The 19,658-nt window shown below is 42.6% G+C and overlaps 1 protein-coding gene across 10 annotated transcripts in view; it reads right to left on the bottom strand.

Annotated features, from left to right (window-relative positions):
• GAB2 (GRB2 associated binding protein 2) overlaps positions 1-19,658 on the bottom strand; it is a 177,929-nt gene that overhangs the window by 91,151 nt on the left and 67,120 nt on the right. The gene's annotated exons all lie outside the window — the stretch shown is intronic.

Raw genomic sequence — 19,658 nt, forward strand, 5'->3', positions numbered from 1 at the left:
TGTCCTGAGTTTTACAACTTTGCAGTATTTTAGATAATATTATGTTTGTACTTTATTGTGTACAATAAAAGGGCTGTGTTTAATAAACCTAGGATTAGAGTGCAGAAAACAAGAAAAGAAAATACGGGAAAGGCAAGAGGGAGATTGTTTTGCGCTTTCTCCAAGCTGTGGGGTGTTCTGCTTAAGAATAATAATTAAATTCTTTTACTCTATGTCAGGCACTGAATTATGCACTTTATTATATATATTTCATCCTTATAACCATCCTATGAGTCGTTACTATTTCTGATCCCATTTTAAAGATGAAGAAACTAGGGTATGAAGCACTTAAGTAAACTTAAGAATAGATAAAAAGCTATGAAGTGTCAAAGCCAGGATTTCTGACTCTGTCTTCTGGGCCCTTCTTGCTAACCAAGGCTTCTTCTCTTAAACTCAGATCTCAGCTAGAGTTGCCTGCAACTTTTTTAGATCTGAAGTATTAAGACTCTCAATGAGGGTGGCAGAAGCTGGAACTGAAATAAGACATTCTGCGGTGTTAGTCTCTAAGTCATGTCCAACTCTTTGCAACCCCATGGACTATAGCCTGCCAGGCTCCTCTGTCCATGGGGATTCTCCAGGCAAGAATACTGCAGTGGGCTGCCATTTCCTTCTCCAGGGAATCTTTCTGACCCAGGAATCGAATCCGGGTCTCCTGCGTTGCAATAATATACTGCTCTGTGTTAAATCTGCCTTTTTTGGCTGCGCTGGGTCTTGGCTGCCGTGTGCAGGATCTTCACTGTGGCATGTGGGCTCTTTAGTTCAGTCTGCAGGATCTTGACTTGCAGCACACGGGTTCTTAGTGGTAGCATGCAAGTTCTAGTTCCCTGACCAGGGATGGAACACGGGCCGGGCTCCCTGCACTGGGAGCACTGAGTGTTCACCACTGGACCACCAGGAATGTCCCCATGTTGAATCTTACAGTTAGGGAAGCTTTCAGTGGTGATTTCTCAGAAAAACTGGGTTCAATTCTTAGTCTATCTTTTAGTGTGTAATCCCAGCAAAGTGTCATGACCTCTCAAAGATGCATGAAGAAAGTATCACCTGCTCTGTTTATCTCATGGAGTTGTAATGTTTATCTCACAAGGTTGTAAAGAGAATCAGATGTGTGCGTGAGCATTAATGTGTCAGCTTTGGGACCACTTTGAAGATTTTTAAGTTCTCCAAATCTTTGGATCAATGCAGCTGCCGGATAAACAAAGTGTTACCCACTACAGTGAAGCAGATAGTCCTGAGACAGATCAGAATCCTGGATTGTTGGGAATATTAATAGCCACTCCTGCTTTTATATGTGACCCCTGTGGAAAGCCCCTGATGTGATTCCGCTCTGACTCAAGTGCTCAGGGAATGATTCCCTTCCTCACCCCTTCTCTGCCCCGATCCTTCCCCTACTCCTACCCTGCCAGCTCTGTGCTTTTATCAGTGAATTACAAGGGGCTTGATACTCCAGAGCCTCAGGAATAATCCAGGTACGAACAGAACAAGAGCTGTCTGGGATTCCCCCATCCCAGGATCACTGGGGCTCACCAGCAGCCTCCCTGTGGTTCAGTTCCCCATCCCCCAAGCAGGCTGATTCATTTGTTCAGGGCACACCATGGAGTCCTGCCAAACGCAAACAGACTGGCTATGGGGCACGTGCCAAGCTATGCTGGGAGCAGGCTCATTACTGCCACAGTCACTACAACAAATAACAACAAAAGCCTCTAGGTACAAATTAGCACACATAATAAACTTAATTCAAGAAACACTGAAGAGACCCTTAGTCGCATTTTGATTCAAACAGCACCATTTATCACACAAGGGCCCGGCGGCCTCTACAAACTGAAAGTAAGACGCTGGTACAGATTAGCTTCTACTATGCTCGGTGACCCTACCAACCTAAATTCACTTACTACTGCTGCTACACACACACACACACACACACACGAATGTGAAAGGAATGCTGGGAAGAGTGCAGAGTAACTGAAAAGAAGTCACAGTCTGGAAATTATGAAGGGGGTCTGTGTTCTATTCCAAACTGGATTATTCCTTAGCCTCCGGACTTGGAAGTATCAAGTCCCATGTAATTCACTCATAAAAGCACAAAGCCAGGAGGGAAGTAAAGGCATCATTCGCTGAGCGCCTGAGTCAGACAGGAATCACATGAAGAACTTTACATAGGACTCACACGTGAACAGGAGTGGCTATTAATAGTTCCAACAAACCAGAGAAACCACTGTGATGAGACTTGCACACCTCTTTCCAAAGTAATAAACACACAGTGTGTTTCAACAGGGACAAAACACCAGCTACAGAGACAAATAATAACAGTTAGCGTTTGAGCACCTACACAATGTGCCAGTATTCTGCTAAACTCTTTACTCATGGACACTGTCTGATTTTCAATACTCACAACCACCTAGGAAGTACATGATACTATCTTCAATTTGTGGATGAACGAACCAAGTTGCTTAAAGTGGTTAAGCATCTTGTCTGGTCAGTCACTAGGTTCAAGTCCCACCTCAATCATCTTCTGCCTGTGTGACTTCATACAAATCCCTCAGCTTTGCTGGTGCCTCCAGAGGTAAAGAATCCATCTGCCAATGCAGGAGACGCAGGTTCAATCCCTGGATTGGGAAGATCCCTTGGCTAAGGAAATGGCAATCCACTCTAGGATTCTTGCCTGAGAAATCCCATGGACAGAAGAGCTTGCAGGTTACAGTCCATGGGGTTGCAAAAAATTCAGACACGACTTAGGGACTAAACAACAACAGCGGCAACATCCCAACAGTGAATGGAGATAAGACCAGTCCTCCCTGGCACTCATTGACTGCTGCAAGGACTACATATTACACAGAAGACTGAAGTGTGCATAAAAGTATTTCATCTTCTCTTAAGTGGGCTGCAGTCAATGGCAGGCAGAGACTATGGCACATGATCTTTAAAAAACCCTGAAAGTAAGACATAAAGCATACACTGAATGATCATGCTTTCATCATGGCCATGAATGAGTAGATGGTATCAATACAAATATGAATACAATGATTATGCACTCAAGATTACAGATGAGCAAAGTCTGTCTGCCTAGTCATCTTTTCAACATATTGACTGAGCACCCACTTCTGCGGCTAGCACTGTGCCATCCTGGCCACAGGGGTAAGTACGAGGCCCTGGAGGAACCCAGCAGGGCACTAAAGGGAGACTGACCCAGAGTAAAGGCGTCGGTGAGAACTAACACAGCTCGAATAAGGGGTCATCAGGCAGGAAAGGAGCGACACAAGGGAGACAGGCTGGGGCAGATGGTGGAAAAGCGATAAACGGCCCTCTTAAAAAGTTTCAGAAGAGTCAGCAAACTGAAGGAGCTACCTTAAGAGAATCAGAGAAGCACAGTCACATGAGGAAGGAGGGAAAAAAAGGGCAGGTGGAGAAATTGTTGCTGCTGTTCAGTCCCTCAGTCGTGTCTGACTCTTTGTGACCCATGGACTGGAACGTGCCAGGCTTCCCTGCCCTTCACCATCTTTTGGAGCTTGCTCACACTCATGCCCATTGGGTCAGTGACGCCATCCAACCATCGCATCCTCTGCGGCCCCCTCCTCCTCCTGCTCTCCGTCTTTCCCCGCATCAAGAGTCTCGCGTGAACTTGAAGCGCACCCCTAAGCTCTGTTTAGGGCTGGCTGCTTATGCAGTTTCCTCCCCTCTCACTCCAGTCCTGTCTTCTTCTGAGTTTATACTGATATCATAAAAGTCTTCTTCTTCTTTTATGCCTTTGGCCTACCTAGGTTACAAATGGCCCTGATTTTAGAGGGTCTCCAGGCATATTTCAACTTCTGTTTTCTTATCTGTTAGATCTTTATAACATCCCAAGAGTATCATGCACATAAAATGAGGTGTCATGTAACTGTTCAACAAATAGACATCCACATGCAAAAGAATGAAGATGAAACTTTATATGGTATATAAAAATCAACTAAAAATGGGTTAAAGACTTAAGTGTAAGACTTAGAACTATAAAACTCTTAGAAGGAATCACACAGGAAAAGCTCCGTGTTGGATCTGGCAATGATTTCTTGGATATAACACCAAAATCACAGGTAGCCAAAGGAACAAAACAGGTAAACTGAACTACAGAGAGATTACAAACTTTGGGGAATCACAGGACACAGTCAAAAGGGTGAAAAGACAACTCAGGCTGGGAAATAGAATATCTGCACATCATATATCTGATAAGGGCTTAATATCTAGAATATGTGAAGAACTGTTACAACTCAACAACAGCAAAAACCACCTCAGTAAAAAAATGGGCAGATGTGAACAGACATTGTTCCAAAGAAGATATACAAATGGCCAATATTCACATGAAAAAATGTTCAACCTACTAATCATTAGGGACATGCAGATCAAAACCACACTGAGACACCAACACACAGTCACTAGGGTGGTTACTATCAAAAAAAGAAGAAGAAAATAACAAGTGAGTCAAGGATGTGAAGGAACTGGAACCCTTGTACACTATGGTGGGAATGTGAAGTGGTGCAGCTGCTACAGAAAACAGTTTGGTGGTTCCTGAAAAAATTAAAAACAGAATTTCCATATGACCCAGCAATTCCACTTCTGAGTATATATCAAAAAAGAATTGAAAACAAGGTCTCAAACGATATTTGTATACCCATGTTCACAGCAGCATTATTTAAAGTAACCAAAAAGTGAGAGCAATCTGCTCTCTCAATAATAATGGAATATTATTCAGCCTTAAAAAGGAAGGAAATTCTGACACATGCAACAACGTGGATGAACCCTGCAAACTGAAATCGCAAAAAGACAACTCCTACACAATTCCACAATTCTCACTGAGTTTTGGATTTTTAACCATTAAGAAAAGGAAGAAAAAAAGGATTAAACTATTCTACATTTCCTTTCAGCTGTAAAAACATGAACACACTGAAGGCTAAAAAGATGAAGAACAGGCTAGCAGAAAGGAAGCATTTTTGAGCACTTCTTATGTGCAAAATACTGTGACGGGGCTGAGAGATTCACAAATACAAACCTAGAAAAGGAAGGCGATAGTTTCTGATTTGAGAGAAACAAAGGTAGACTTCACCATGTAGGTGTAGGTTACAGGAGAGCGTGATTAGCTGCTAGGGGAAATCCAAGAAAATCCACCACAGAGGTGATAATTGAGGGGCCTTGATTTTTGAGGAGGGATGTGAGGGATGAGAAAGAGTCAGTTGGGCAGAAAGAAGCTCAAAAATGCTTCCTTTCTGCTAGCCTATTCTGAATGCAGAGGCAGAGGACCAACGGGAGGCCTTCCAGAGAACGGACGCAACTAGCGAGGGCACAGTCCACAGCAGAGACGGAAGCCAGTCTGGAAAAGCAGTCTGGGGCCTGATTGGTAAATACCCAAAAAGTGGGAAAAGGAGCTGGGATTTTATGCTGAAAGCAGTGAGGACACTGACAGCTGAAATGCAGAGAGACAAGATGGGACGTGCATGTCATAGAAACACCACTTTGGCGGCCGTGTACCAGAGCGGAGATGCAGGGAAACAGGAAGCCACTGCGGCAGCACAGACGGAACAGGATGAGGGAGAGCAGTGGCAGAAGACGAGGGGAGAAAGCTCTCTCTGCCTCACTCAGCTCCCACCGACACAGGCAGGGACGGTGCACGCGCTCCAGAAGGCTGGCTCTTACACGTTATGGACCCTCAACCACGTTCCGACTGTCTAAGCGGTTTCTGACTATTTGTGAATGTCTCCAGGTCCAGGGCAATCACTCAAAGGGAGGAAACTGGCACAAAAGTTAATCTGTTTCAGCTGCGAGGCTACCCCTTCACCCCCTTCGGACGAGAAATAATGGAAGGCAGCAGTGGAAAAGAGCATCTGGCCGCAGTCAAGACCCATCCCTTCCCGTGTTGAGCTGTTGCCTCATCCCTGGGAATCACGACAATCAAGAATGGAGAATCGTTCTTTTCATCCCTTCTCACAGCATCATCCCTGCGACCCCATGCCCTAACAATGGTGGGGTCTGTGTTATGCTTTCCCTCCATCGCTGCCCCTCCCCACCACGGCACAACGGAGAGGCTGTGCCCCAGGGACCCGTGCGGTGGTGAGCCTCACAGCCTCTGAACCGTCTTTGAGGGGCAGGACGCTCCTCCAGAAAGGGCTGCCTGAAGGAGCAGATTTTAAAAGACCCATCGTTAGCTAGAGGGAATGGGGAAGACTGTCTCCCCTCCCTCTATTGCACTAGCAAAAAAGATTTTCATGATGGTTCCCAGTGGTGGTAAGTGTGTGATTAAACAGACACCCCTGTCCATTGCTCAAAGCTATTTGCTGATGTGATGTATTTGGAAAACAATTTGGCAGTATTTCAAGAGCCTTAAAAATGCTCATTCCCTTTTGCCCAATAATTCTCCTTTCTGGCAAGTGACTAAGGGAATAATTCAAAGGAAAGAAAACTGTACATGTGTGAAGACACATAGCATCAGAGGCCAAAAAAAGTGGCAGTTTCTTTTTTTTGAGATTTTTTTTTTCTTCCCATGTCTACCCCTCTGACTCTCCCTTAGGCTTTATAATGTTGATCTCTGCAAGAGAACCAGATGTGATGACAGAAACTGCAACTTCTTACCTGAGTATACAACTGAAAATAGACATGCTGAAAGAAAATTTACATGACTAACCAAACTCAGCAATGAGTTACATTAGAGGCTTCTTACTCATTTTTAAGGCAGGAAATTATTATTAAAAATTCATTTAAGGTAATGAATTTATACATTCAGTATTCTACCATGTACCAGGCACTCTGCCAGGGGCTGAGGGATTGAGCAAACAATACAGACATGGTCCTTGATCTCAGAGCCTGGTGCCTAGCAGAAATGTCAACAAGAAACAAGTAATTATAATAAAGCATGATCAATATTATGATAAAGGGAAATATGGTGTGCTAGTGGGATGAATAGCAAGAGTATCTTATTCTTATTGAAGGGATCAGAAAAAGCCAGTGGAAGAAGTTAGGGAATTTGGACTTTATCCTCAGGACCAGAGAAGTATTGTAGTTTCCAAAAGAGGAGAGCTTATGGCTGGATTTCTGTTCTGGAAAGATCACTCTGGTTGCTGGGTGAAAAGCTGGAGAAGAGTAACTACGGTCAAGCACCATCTGGGAGGCTCTCACAGTCCCAGTGAGGAGAGTGTGGCTTGGACTGCTGTGGGGTAATGGAGAGAAAGAGGAGGCAATGCAAAGGAGATATTTAACAGCTAGAATCAACTTCCTATTCATTGCTAGAACATGAGGGGTGATACAGAAGAATGACTTCTAGACTTTTGCCTTGAGCCAACTGAATGCAGATTTCCTGGAGCTCTAGGAAATTTGGTACTGGGTAGATGATACTGAGTATAATTTTAGACATTTACACCTGGAAGGTCTTCAAGACATTTTTGTGGCACTGAACTACGTAAGCCAAGGGATTCAGTCCTCAAAGTGCATACGTGGGCTGGAAATACAGATTTGGAAGTCATCAGCCTATAGGCCTGGTAACTGAGGCAATGGGAGTGGATATGATCATCCTTGTAACAAGGGTTTATTGAGCTCAGCACAGTACCAACTGCTGTGAGACAGGACAGAAGGGGGAGAGTTTCCCTAGATCACTCCTTCCAGGATGCCCTCCCACAATCTTAGACTAATGGAAATACAACAGACCTCTGTTACTGCTTACACTTACCTCTCTAAGCTATACCACTCAAGAGGTAAGTCTTGGCTGGCTTATCTTGCCTATTGATTGTAAATAAGTGCCTTGCAGGCAGGAACCACGCCTCACATCTCTTTACTTCCAGCCCACAGCAGTGTCTAGAGCAGAGTGTGTGTGTGTGTTTGGAAACTGACGCTGTAATAAGGACATACGGCACAGATTACACTGCATTTCCTCTAAATGCGTTCTTAAATTGTGAAATTATTTCCACCTCCTGTCAAGTCTTTGGTCACGAGCATACACTAGGTGTCTGCTACTAAGCTCTGGACAGATCTGCAGCAGTCTTCAATGGTACCTACCTAAGAGAAGCTCTTTTTTCTCAATACTCTTGATCCTGAGTGGTGATTTATTAACACTTATTTATTCATGGTGTTGTGATGGAGGACAGTCTAAGAGACACAGAGCTGGTGTCTGCCTACAAGTGTACCTGTAATCTCCAGCAGCACAGATGACCAAGGGAGGTTTGGATAGAAGATACAGATAAAACATTAAGACTAGGTAAGATTAAATACTGACATTCCATTCAGACAGAAGACTGAGTACATCAGAGCAGAGGAGAGAAAGGACAAGGGAATGTTAAGGGAGTATAATGGTTAGAAAAAGAGAAGGGCTGGAGGTAAAGCAATGACAAGTTTTTTGGGAGTCTGGAAAAGATAAAAACACAATCAAGCATAGCAGCCTCCACACTGTTCAGGAGAGGGGAATATTCTGAGAGGTCACAGAAGGGGACAGGCTTTGTGCTAAGTGATTTACATGCAGTCTCTCATTATTGACTGCAATCCTATGAGGTAGGAGTCCTTCATCCCATTTTACGGATAGCGTAACTGAGGCTCAGGGGAGTAGAAGAATTCCATAAATATCTCATGACACTCAAGTATTTCCAAACTCAAAAGACTGTAAAGCCTCGATAAAATTCTGTAGGGAGGTTGGTCATTTTCACTTATGGTTGTGGCCAGTTAATTCAAAATCATCCATTTTATAGTGATGTGCTGGAGTCAGCTTCCATCGGCTCACGAAGGCTTATTGTTAAATTTTCAGTAATTCTGCAACTCAGCTGACTTCACCTTAGTAATCTGAAATCAGTCGGTGGGAGTATTTACATCACGGAAACTGGCAAATTCTATAAGTCAGGGTATCTCCTCTTTGTTTTTTTTTTTCTCAGAACCTGCTGTTAAACGTTTATCAGCGCACTGCTGGTTGAGAACCTCAGAGATGGAAGGGAATGATTTTTATCTAACTTGCCAGGTCCCATCCAAGTCCTACCTATGGGTTCCAGTTGGACCGTGCTGAGAAGCGTTCTGAGACTTCTTTTGTGTTTATCTACCGTAAAGAAACTGCTAAAACCGCAGTGGTGTTTGTCATAGGCAGAGAGGGGGAAGTGGCAGCAGTCGTTCCTTGTACATTCCCCCTCTGGCACAATCTAACGCTTTAAATCTAGAGATCCAGAGAGGGAAGGTCGTTTACCTGAAGCCACCTAGTGAACAGGGCAGAGCTGAGGCTAGACGTTAAATACCCCGATTTCTTGTCCAGTGGTCCTTCCAGGCCAGCACAGAGAGGGCGAAGGTGAGGCACGCTCACTTAGCTGGCATTAATACCGAGCGGCATTTAGAGACAGTGACCGCCAAGTGGGAATGCTGCGGAGGGCATGCGGGTATACAGTGACGGGTGAGCTGAATGAACTGGATCTCTCGGCCCTGAGAGTCTATGATGCTAGGTTTCCAGGAACTCTATCTATCCTCATACGCACCATCTTCCTGACCACAGAAACTACTACCAACCCAAAGTGTGCGATTTTCTAAGAATCTTACATGACTTAGCAACACCCTGACAACCACCACACTGTCAGTAGCTGAGAGATATAGAGATTATACTTAGAAGGTGATTTTACCAGAAAAATGAGCTGAATAATGCGATGAATAAAAAAGAAAATCCACAATTGCTTATTCCTATGAATTGCACTAGTAAATTATTCCTAAAGCATTTCCACTCATTTAAACACTGTATTTTTTTAAGTAACAATGCTCAAGAATGAAGAGGTATAAAATGGCAAATAGAAAAATGTCTTCTTCCACCCTAACCCCAGCCATCCTGCTTTCTGCTTTGTATAGATAATCACTCTTATGAGTTTCTTATGTTTCATTTCAGAGATATTTTATGTATGCAACAGTGAATATGTATAATATTTCCTTTTTCATACAAATGGCCATATACTATGATTCAGTATCATGACAGATAATGTAACTGAGGCTTATTTTTCCCACTTAAATTATATCTTGGAGCTCATTCCATATTAGTCCCCAATAGCTTCTTCATTTACTTTCTATGGAAGATGCTTCCAACCTCGTGAGACAGTCAGGTAAATGTCTTATTTAAAACCACCACAACTTGATGCCAGAGGAAGGCCAGCAAACACAAACACCATTCAAATGAAAAAATTACTTAAGCTCATGTTGAAAAACACTTCGGGGCATTTTGTTTTTGTATTACTTCAGCTTTCCTTGTAAAAATGAAATGATACATCATGGTCACAGGTCAATAAAGTAGTAAACGCCTTTGAATCAAATTTGTACAGTATTTTTTCTGTAGGTTAAAAAATCTAAATGAAGAGCTAAAAACTAAATTATGGTCATGAAAGTGTTCTGAAGGACTTTCCTATAGGAAAACAAATTGTTACTTTAAATTACCTTTGTCTTATTCCAAAAAAGATTCAGATTATTTATTTTATTATTTGCCTGTGAGGTGTCTACATTCTGCTCTGAGTTTCCTGAAGTGCTTGAGCTTGTCAAGAGTAACAGTTTGTTCATTTTGTATTCTCAGACATAGACAGAGACACCAACATAAACAGGGACCTCAGTGAATCTTGTTGAATAGATGAAATGATACAACAGACAATACTCAAATCACTTGAGAACTCAGTTTGCTACCCTGAAGCATGTCCAGAGAAGACACAGTTCTGACCCAGTGAGATGAAGGCTAAGGAGAAACTGAATAGAAATGTATCTGGGCAGAGGACCCTGTCTATTTAACCACAGCCTATGCTCAAGATCATTCCTACTAAGCTCAAACGCAAGTCTTGCTTCAGTCGTGTCCGACTCTGCGACCCTATGGACTGTAGCCTGCCAGGCTCCTTTGTCCATGGGGATTCTCCAGGCAAGAATATTGGAGTGGGTTGCCATGCCCTCCTCCAGGAGATCTTCCTGACCCAGGGACTGAACCTGCATCTCCTATGTCTGCTGCATTGGCAGGCTAGGTTTTCATCACTAGTGCCACTTGGGAAACGACACCTCCTCTTCTTATTCAATACAATTCTACAAGTACGTATTGAGCATCTGTGCTGGGGCCACAGTGGGAACTCGATACATCTATATCTGGGTCAACTTTTAATCCCTATATTATCATCACTTCTGTACACACCTAATTCACACCACAGACTGAAACTCTAAGGAATCATGATTCAATCCCCTTTGTATCTGAATATGGAATGGGACTGCTGGGCATTCAAAGTCTAATACATGAGCAGAATACAGACCCATGTACCTCATGCTGGGAATCAGCAGAGAGGGGTGGGGGCAGGGGAACATAAGTGATCCAGGGATGTATCTTGTGGAAGTAATAATATCAGAGATGAGTCAAAGGATTAAAAAAAAATTCCCAAAAGCAAATTCTAGGAACAAGAGATCAAAGATGGAAGAAAGAAAAAAAAATACTCTGAACATAAAGGGGAAGCCATCATCATCAAAAGGCATGGAGGTAGCAATACTCATGAAGTGTTCAAGAAACACTTTACTACTGAGTGTTTCTAGAGTCGAGAGTGTCTTGGGAAAAGAAGAGAATGAAATAGTAGGTTGAGTCCCAATTACAAGGGGTCTCAGATCATTTAAGAAATAAAATGGTGGGGCCCCAAATTTTGAGTAGAAAAAATATAATATCAAGAGAAAAATTCAGGATTTAAGAGGAAGACAGAGCTGGGATTATATCCTAAACTCTTAATCAACAGCAGTGAGACTCTGGAGAAGTAATTCAATTCCTTTACTATTTAGTATTTGCTTTACAAGGTGAGTATAATATATACCTTACTAGCTTGAAATGAGGAAGAAATGGATGTTAATGAGCTTTATAAACTGGCAAGGGCAACATAAATATTAATTGTTGTTACAATCATAAATTGTGCTTTGGGAAAAAGTCTTATACCCTTGTTGAAGAATTGTTGGATGTGAGAGGAAAACCTAGAAGTGGAATAGATAGAAAATGGTGGTAGCGCAATCATTTGCTAGCGCAGATGCAGACAGAAGCTCTGCTCCTTCACCTGCAGACGCAAGGCCCTGACCTTGAGCTCTTCCTGGAGCAAGACCCTCAGGAATGAAAGGATATACATATTAACCTCTAGACATTCATGATTCCAACAGACTGGACAAAATAAATCCTGGGTCAGTGATTTCAATGGGATGACAAAATCAATTTCCTGTTGCAGGGTATTTACTGGTAGCATTGCATCTGTAGTCTTTCCAAACATCAGTCCATTAAGCAATCAGCCAAAAACACTAAGTCAGAGGGAGTCTTAAAAAGGACATTAAGTGTAAGATGCTACTAACAGGGGAAATTGGTATATGGGAAACCTCTGTACTATATTCTCGATTTTTCTACAAATCTAAAACTGAGGAAATAAAAGTCGATTTTTTAAAAGTACAAGGTTAGAGTTTTTTTTTTCCCCCCATAATAGCCCCAAACTGAAAACAATCCAGGTATCCATTCATAGGAAAACAGATAAACTATGGTGTGTGCATGCAATGGAATACTACTAAGCAATAAAATGGAATGGGCTATTAAACAACAACATGGATGGATTTCAAAAGTATTATGCTGAGTGACAAAAGACATACACAAAAAAGCACATACTGTTAGACTCTATTTATATGAAATTCCCAAATAGACAATAATTTACAGTGGGGGGGAAAATATCAGAATGATGATTGTTTCTGGAGGGTGGGGGAAGGAACTATCCAGAAAGGGCATGAGAAAGCTCTCTGGAACGATGGTAATGATTTATAGATTTATTGGTGCTTGAGTTACTACATAGGTGTATGCCTACCAGTTATCAGAGAACAACCACTTAAGATTTGGGCGTCTCTGTAAACTTTCAGTTCAGTTCAGTCTTCAGTCATGTCCGACTCTTTGCGACCCCATGGACTGCAGCATGCCAGGTCTCCCTGTCCATCACCAACTCCCAGAGCTTACTCAAACTATGTCCATAGAGTCAGTGATGCCATCCAACCACCTCATCCCCTGTCATCCCCTTCTCCTCCTGCCTTCAATCTTTCACAGCATCAGGGTCTTTTCCAATGAATCAGTTCTTTGCATCAGGTGGCCAAAGTAAACTTTACCTTAAAGAAAAATACTGAACAACTACTGAACAAATCCCGGACTTTGGTTAATCAGTTAATGATATGCAAGCTGAAATATTTAGGGAAAAATACACTGATGCCTGTAATTTATTTTAAATGCTTTAAAAAATAAGATGAATAATAGATTAACAGATTGATAGGTGGATAGATATGTGATACAGCAAGTGTCGTAAAATATTAACAGTGGAATCTGGATGGTGGATATATGGGCTTAAACTGTAAAATTCTTTGAACTTTGCTGTATGTTTGAAATTTTTCATTAAAAGATTTTGGGAAAAATAAAGAACCTTTTGGGGTCTTGTGTCTGGGTTGGATGATTGAGAGAAAGAGATTATATCTAAGCTTATCGGACTACACTTCTAGGCTCCTAAAACTAATAAAAGTCCTTTACACTTAACTCTTTACATGAATACACACAGTGTTTCTATATTTATCCTCATTTTATCCCCCAATCTGATTTATGTATCTTTCACCTGTGTTCCTTGAGAACATCTTCATTTTAGCATTTGTCATGATTTCCTATTTTTATTGTGTGTCACACTCCTGGACTATCAAGAACTCCTTAAAAGCAGCGTCTTGCCTTTCTTTTTTGACTTTGTGTTCCCTTTGCCTGTGACAATATCTGAAATATATACAAGGCATTCACCCAACATTTTTCGGTATACCCCATGAGTTACAAGGAGAGCCGACCAGGTCAATCAATCTCCTTTGAAAGCCAGGTGGAAATATAGACAATTTCCCATAGAGACATGCATCCAAAACATATTCTATGGAAGTAATTCTGCACTTGGAAGGAATCAACTAGATGGAGAAGGACCTGTATTTCCTCTTCTAGCTTTTATCCTGACATATTGCTACCCAAAATGCTTCTTAGATGAAACCAGTGTGGCATACACTGTAGGCTGGCTCATTCCACTGCCATCCCACCTCCTTCTAGTTGAAAATAGTGGAAAACTAAAAAATCACTTTACAGACTGCTGGCGGTTAATCTACCAATTATGCACATTCACACAAGACAGGTAAGCCGGAAGTGGGGTGACTGCCACTTGCCTCCTCCTGGCTATTTCTTGTGTCCTCTGGCAAGTAAGTACACAGACATTGATACCACAGTGTTTAGGAAGCTGAGGCATTTTTCAGTTTCCTGAGTGCCATGGGGCAGTTGCAGCAGGAGCTTCTCCAAGTGTGACCTCCTAACTGCCAGATCACAGCAATGGAGCAGGGGTAGAGGGTTGGACTGATCACCTCCGTGGTATTCTAGGGGTGGGGAAAGAGTGAGTATCATTTCTGGAGTCCTAGACCAGAACACACTACTTTAGTTCTTGCTAACATTTGGTAAGCATCTAATACCTATGTTAAATTCCTTCCTGTTCAAAGTATCTGGAGTGGTTTCCATTTCTTGCACTAATCCCTGGGTATAAAAATCAAGAAATAAGTTTGAGTTTAAGGGCAGGCCCCTGTGGATGGGAAAGGGGCTGCACTTCAGGGTTTTTGCGAGTACCCATTCAAGGAAGTGGTGAACCCTACTGTGCGCTGAACACTTGGCTAGTGACCGGCCCTCAAGAAACAGTGGTTTGCTTTAGGGAGAAGATCCATGCAATCATGTGAAAGAAGAGGTCATAGTGGTGAATGTTTAAAAGAAGGAAGGAATGGTCAGAATGAGAGGTCAGATGAACTGGGTGGCTTTAAAGGGGAGAGAAAATGCTTAACCTGAGACTTCAAATCAAACACTAACTAAAATGGTTATTAGGATTTTATACGTAGCACAGTCATCTCCATTATCTCCTTTAACACTCCTTTCCCACCATCCACTCCCATTTCTGGGGGTTAATATTTGAGTGTTTCCTACGTGGCAGGAGCTCACATACATTTTCTCACTTAAACTCTGGAACACCCTACCAAGTGGGATCTATTATTAGCTCCCTGACTTGCCTGAGGTCTCACAGTTATTAAAAGAGCAGAGCCAGCACTCAAACTCGTATCTTTTGATCCAAATCCTACATTCTTAAGGGATCACAAAGCCAGAATTTCACTTCCTCAGAAGACATAACATGTTTTAAAACTAACACTGTACAAATATGAGGAACTGTTATCCTTGTCACGGAAAACCTCTTTCTCCAAGTTTGAAGTCTTCAAGGTAAGAGGAACAGTGTCTAACTGGTTTCGGCCCTGGAGAGGCGCTGAGAGGTCCTAGGCTGGCTTAAATAAGACCAAACCCACAATGGACACAAGCAGCGAGGGGCAGAGAAGGGGAACCAGTTGCTGCCACTGCTGCGTCCTCACTGAGACAGCTCTTTATCTCCTGTATCACTGTTTACAGCTCGGAGGACACTATCCGGGCCTAATAAATGAAAGTATCCATCGGGAAGGGGAAAAACACACATGCCCCCTCCACATACAAAGGGACATTTGTGTTGGGCAGTCTCAGAGGCTGACACACACCAAGGGTCTGCCCCTCTCCCCGCACCCCTGGAAACAGACAAGCAAGGCTGCTTTCTGGTACCCACAAAGGGGGTAGGCTGTGGTAGGGGAGACAGCACACACTCTCCAAAACTGCTGACTTGATTCATCCCCAAGTGACACAATGCGGAGAGGAAGACTTCAGGAAATGGGCAGATTATGTCCAAGAAAAGATTTCCTGCAAGCAGTTAACGGGAAACTAACATGAAAAGCAAGGACTAAAAATACACAGGCTATTGGAAGCTAGCGGTGAGGCCCCAGGGCCCCACAGTTCTTCAAGAAGTGTCTAAGGAAGCTACTGGCTTGGAACTCTCCCCGCCCACCGGCCTAGGAAGACCAACTCGCCACTGGTTTTATTCCCTAGAAAAAGTTCATCAGGCCCCGGGTGTGATTTAAATTTCGATCTAACATTCATCAAATCCTCAATGTATTGTAGGCTCTCTGTTCATATAAGTCATTACTACACAGAAGGCAAGGGCCCGAGAGTCTTAGAGCCTGACTCAAATGACGAGTGAAGGGGATAGGCAGTGTAAATGATATCCGATGTCTATGCGAATTTCAATTATCAAGGAATAAACCTCACAATGTAGGACTTAGGAAGATGTAAAGGGTTGGCAAACCTGCTGTGAGGTAGCCCTGGAATGCAGGAAATCTATTTGTACTTGAAGGCATTTGTAATGACAGATCAAAGCTTGGCTTCCACAGGGAGAAAACGAAAATGCAACTTGAGGAGACTAAAAATTAGCTATTACAGGGTGGTGTTTGTTTGATTTTTAAGAAAGAACATTTCTGTGGATGTTTAAAGGCAGAGGCAGGCCCATGGAGTTCCCTCCGTGCCCTAGGGCCTGAGCAGAAATTTGAAGAGACAGAGTTTGTTTTCAGAGTCTTCTCTTTCCCCTTCCCTTATATTTACTTCTAGAAGCCTAATTTTGCCAACTCTTTATTGAGCCCCAGCATCAGAGTACCCCCTGCAGCACTGAACAGCAGATCAAGAATCTCAGTTTAAAAGGAAAAACGCGTTCTGCAAACATCAGAGGCAGGAGGGCAGTGCTGGGCGACCTGGGACGCTAGCATCACTTTTGAAGGGCGTATCACCCGGCTGCCCCATGAGTCCCCTCCTAATCAAACAGTTTATAAGTCCTCACACCCAGAACCTGGGTCCCTGACCACAAGAGGAAAATCTTATCACCAGTCATCTTTCAAACACACAAACACATATACTTTCAGGTTTATGATAAATACTCTGAGACCAAAAATCTTTCTGTGCCTTATTTTTGTGCCCAATCGAAGCCAGATGTGAAGGTACACTGGAAAACAAAACGTAGGTGGTCCTACGTGATTAGTGTCTAGGGAGGCTGGGCAGGGAGAACAGAAAGTTGTTTTTGCCTTTTTTTTTTTAACCAGGGATTATGATCTAAGACTTCTTTTGTTGTAAAATCCCCTGGATGCCTTTGTTGTTGCTGCCTTCAGAGGCCTCTGAGCACTCCTTCTCTCCTAAATGCGGCTCCCAAATCCTTTGGATCATCCGACACCACCACTTCCTGCATCTCTGTGCTCCTTCTCAGGCTTATGGGGATTCTCTTAAGGTCTACAATCCCCCAGGATTTCACCCTCAGCTTCCTCTTTCCTTACTCTCTATACTCCTTGGTAGTTTAGATTCCACTCATTGCACAGAGTTCTCCTAGACTTACCTTTCCAAACTATACTTAAGGAGCTAAAGGGCAGCTATGAGTAGAATTGGCACCTTTACCTCCGTTTGATACCTTCTTCCTATTATCTGTATCAGAAGGAAAGGGGAATTATTTAACTGCTGCCCCGAATCTCCTAAGCCTTGGTGAGCTGCTTTAATATATAAATAGATAATGAGAACTTTGTGTTTTGTCTCTGTGTGTCTGCACATTAAGTCTGTTTTCTAACTTGGAAATGTGCGTACGGCACCTGTCATTTCGTCGTGTGTGCATGTTTGTGTGTGCTCACTCGTGTACGACTCTTTTGAGACCCGGCGGGCTGTAGCTCACAGGCCCCTCTGTCCATGGAATTCTCCAGGCAAGAATACTGGAGTGGGCTGCCATTTCCTATTCCAGGAGATCTTCCTGATCCAGGAATTTCTTGCATCTTCTGGGTTGGCAGGCAGATTCTTTTCTGCTTTGCCACCTAGGAAGCCCATATCTAAATAACAAGCATCATCAAAGAGTGAAAATTGGACAGGAATTAAAAATATGGGAAAATCAAGTGGCCAAAGGGTGTGGCAAACATGGTGCTAAGAAATTCTTGGTTTCTGTACCATTGGAAATAAAGAACAAATCAGATCAGCAACTTAAGAAGTGATATAAATTAAACTAGAATATGTTTGCGACTACTCTCTGCTTCTAAAATCGGAGTCATGATTAAGAGAAGAGAGCCACTGGATTCACCTGCTCAGAGTCTGGCTCTAACTCCCCCGGCATCACTTCTGAAGACTACAGCACTAGCCAAGGACGATGCTGAGAGAATCGGGGACCCGGCCACGGGGCTCCCCAATGAGCTTTGCTACTAAACACTCCTGTGAAGCATTCACTTAATATCTTCAAGTTCCAAGATCCCTACACATTCTCAGCATGTGGTCTCAGCAAGAGATCAGGTAATGATTCATATCTCATTGCAGATTTCAGTCAATGGGTTTGATTTCCTTATCCAGTACTATTTGCCTCTTAAGCCAACTCTCCAAAAAGTTGTAAGGACAGTGGCGGAATATACAAAAGACACCAGAGAAGTAATCCTGCAGTGGTTTCCTTTGGTTGCAGTCTCACACGTGGCAGTGAGGGGGCAGGGCCCTAACAGAAAGAAAAGGGCAAAAGTCCTCTCAGCGAAGTCAGAGTCAAGACTTAGTTCAGAAGAAGCTAGAGAGTCATAACATAGTACATTGGGGAGAGATGATATACTTCATCCCCTGACAATTCATACTGCTCTCTTAGGAGGAAAACAGCAAGAAGGCGGAAGCTGGAGAAAATGGTGGAGGTCTGAGCAAAAGAAGATAAAATTCTTACCCACAGAAAAGCATAATTCAAATCATATTCTACCCCCTACTGTATCAATCCACCGAATGGTGAGAAATAGGAAATGTTCTGTCAATCAAAGAATAGCAATTGAGTTCCTCCCTACATTCCATTTCCTTCTCCAGAGGATCTTCCAGACCTAGGGATCGAACCCACATCTCCTGCATTGCATCTGATGGCTGAAAGGGAAGATATTTACCCCTGAACCTCCAGGGAATCCCCGCTTCGTACATTCCAGAGGGCACATTCTATGCAAACTCTGAAATTAAGGAGCTCAAAATCTAGCTAAGAATCCATGTGTATTTTAAAAATATAAGTATCAGATAAACATTATAAGACATAAGTGATATCAGGCGTTTAGAGCAGTGAGCAACTGCTGTGCTTCTGGGTGGTCTCGGAAGGCTTTATAAGTAACAGACCTGGAGCTAGGCCAGTCAATGTCAAGGCTTTTATGCTGTCCTTCCTAGTTGACCTTTATTCTTCGCATCAATCATCAAGGAACTTCTAAATATCCAACAGCAACAGAAGCCACCAACAAGTTCATTACATGAGTAAGTAAAAGTACTTCGCCAAATGTAAAATATCATATCACTTGAATCTTTACAAGAGTAAGATTATTTGTCACCATCAACATAATAATAGCATTTGACAGATGCAAACTACTATACAAAGGATGGATAAAGAAGGTCTTATGGTAAAGCACCAGGAACTATATTCAATGTCCTATGATAAATCATAATGGAAAACAACATGAAAAAGTATATTTATATGTATAACTGAATTACTTTGCTGCACAGCAGAAATTAACCTATATATAAATCACCTATATGTCAATAAAATATAAAAAACAAACAGCATTTAATGTTAATTGAATGTTGTGCCAGGTATTACATTATTGACTGGAAACATAATACCTATTTACAACCTCTGTCTTCCTTTATTATAGTCTAGAAAAGCAGAAGGCTTGCTTTCCCAGCCTTCCTTCTGACTGTGGGTATCCAAGTTTCACAGTTC

Source organism: Cervus elaphus, chromosome 2 (genome assembly GCF_910594005.1).
Source record: "Cervus elaphus chromosome 2, mCerEla1.1, whole genome shotgun sequence".
Lineage (NCBI taxonomy): Eukaryota > Metazoa > Chordata > Mammalia > Artiodactyla > Cervidae > Cervus > Cervus elaphus.